The sequence below is a fragment of the Teleopsis dalmanni genome, chromosome 2, assembly GCF_002237135.1.
Source record: "Teleopsis dalmanni isolate 2A chromosome 2, ASM223713v2, whole genome shotgun sequence".
Taxonomy (NCBI): Eukaryota; Metazoa; Arthropoda; class Insecta; order Diptera; family Diopsidae; genus Teleopsis; species Teleopsis dalmanni.
The window spans coordinates 69947274-69950128 of record NC_051847.1 but is presented as its reverse complement, the minus strand read 5'-3'; positions in this window follow the sequence as shown (position 1 = coordinate 69950128).

The following is a 2855-nucleotide window of genomic DNA, read 5'->3' as shown; positions in this document are numbered from 1 at the left end:
TTATTTATTTTATTATTTAAGAGGTTTTTCGAACAGTAGTGAACTACAACAACAAAAATTCATTTTATATTATTTTAATTAATTGAATTTTTGGGTGACCATACAGCTGTATATTGGCAAATACTCATCATCAGTGGTCTTGGTAATAATACTTGTATTTAATTATTCGTAAATAATTTTTTGAGACTGCAAGTACCAGGAATCGAACTCGTGCCCTGCCAAATTTGAAGCTCAGAGTCAGTGCACCTTAACCAACTGACCCAAAGCCGGACTTTTATGTTCGCACATTTTTCTGGAGTTTTGTGAATTTGCTGTGAAAGTCTTATTAACAAATTCTCTATGCTGTGTTTATATCATAAACCAGCTATAGAATAATTGAATTAATTAATCATATTTTTATTTTTATTTGTTAAATGTCAATACTATTCTGTTTGTAGACGCATTATTTGTTGCATGATGCATATAGTCCCTCTTATGTATAGAATCTAATCGAACGTAATAATATTTATTATTTATATATTTATTTATTTTGCATGTTACAATTTCATCCGTATTACAAGAAAATCTGAATTACCGAAGGTTGGGACTAGCGAAGATCTACTGTACTTTTAAGTTTATAAATAATTTATATAAAATTTAAATTCTTTTATAATTTATTACACGAAATTCTTAAAAAATGCTAATTAAGTGAAGTATATATGATTATAAATTTATTTTAAAAATTATATATCTAACACTATTTTATTTTATTAATCAATTGAATATTTTAAGAACAATTTTCCAAGACAAAAAGTAGTAATTATTCAATGGAAATGCACTAAGAAATACTTTCTATATGACTAAATATATTAGTAACAAATATATTTTTAAAAATTCAACTCAAAATAAGTGACATAGTCACTTTGCTGTTTTTTTTTTTTATTTTTGTAAATAATAAATTTGATAAATATATTAAATTTCAAAACAATCAACAAATATTCGTACTACAAATTCTAGATACGGCTGGCTTACGGTGTATATTTTGCAGATATATCATTTCTGTATGTATGATTGTATGTAAGATTGAATAAAATTTTGAAATAGGTATGTGTATAAAAGTACGTTTAAATATATTCTCATAGCTAATTGAATGAAATTGACTCATATAGAAATCTAATATGTATGTGGCCCAGTGCACTGGGGGGTTTTGGGCTCAGAGCATTTTAAACAAATTGGCAAATAAAGCACAGAAAATGGCGCGATGCTTATAAATCAACAAATTGATTAGATTAAAACTTATTGTTGAGCCAATGTTATTGTTGTGCTGTATTCTTATATCTCATAGATCAACGTACGAACGAATACAAGCAGGCAATACACCACACTACACTACACTAAAGATATTGGATTAGCTGAAGAAATAATGTATATTAAATTGCTGTACGAGTAAAAATGACAAAATTTCTTGTTGTTTTTTTCTTGTTTTTATTTTAGTATTAAAATAATTCGTACAATATAAAATTAGTTTTTGGCAGACTAAACAAGAAAAGCACAATATATTCGAGAGAAGCACCGAAATTGTTATGTTTTGAACGTGATCGTAACGTGATGTAATTTTCGAATAGGTTGATGTATATCTGGCACTGCGAAAAGCCAAATTCTCAAGGTCAATAGAATATGACGCGTATTTATTTCTACAAGATACATATGATACGAGTACACTCAACTTGACGAAAACAATATTGTATATAAACAAACAAGTGTATCGGTATAACAGGAAAGGAAGCAACAATTAACTGGTTTGATATATTAAAATTCGTGTTGGAGTACAAATATTTCATACTTCGTACATACATATTTTTATAATAATGTATCGTGAATCTCACAGACGATGGATGAATAACCAAAAAAATGTCTAAATAATTTTATTAAAATTAAAATAGTTTATAGATTAGTTTTCGGTTATAAAAAAATGTATTTAGTAGTGTGAAATCATTAGAAATAATACGATATGATGCTCTACTTTCTGTACCGTCAAAAAATGTATAATAAAATCAATATGTAATCGGAAAATATGTAAAATATTTAAAAAAATATGTGTTATTATAATCCATTATTATGGATTATTATGGATTGAGGATGACTTGTGTCGGAAATGTGGTTCAGTCGCAGAAACATTGGATCACATTATCTCCAGCTGTTTTGTAATGGCACCAAGGGAATATCTAAACAGGCACTATGCAGTATGTAAGGTAATTCACCAAAATCTTGCATTCAAACATGGATTGATCTCTAAAACTTGTCCAATTTACCAATATAAACCCACTGCGGTATTAGAAAACGCCAGTTTTCGTATGTACTGGGATCGACAAGTTTACACAGATCGACTAATAACACATAATAAGCCTGATATCCTATTGGTTGATAGAAGGAATAGTTTAGCATACCTGATTGATGTTGCTATTCCGCATAATGGCAACATTGAGCAGAAGTATGCAGAAAAGATGAGCAACTACATACCACTGGCTAGAGAAATCAAAGAAATTTGGAGGCTTCAGCGAGTGGTTGTTGTACCAATAATACTATCAGCCACTGGTATAGTACCCAAAACTCTCACACACTCTATGAACATACTTGAACTCTCTAAACTTCTAATAAATACTATGCAGAAATACGTCTTATTGCATACATGTGCAATGGTGAGGGAAACGATCAACATTCTTTAGATGGAGCAACACAATTTTATAGGTGTAGAACATGGATTACACTTCAACAGAGCTTGATGCTTGTCATCCGGAATTATGTGAATCCCAGCAAAATACACCCGCTGAGATGCAAAATTCAAATAATAATAATAATAATAATTATAATAATAA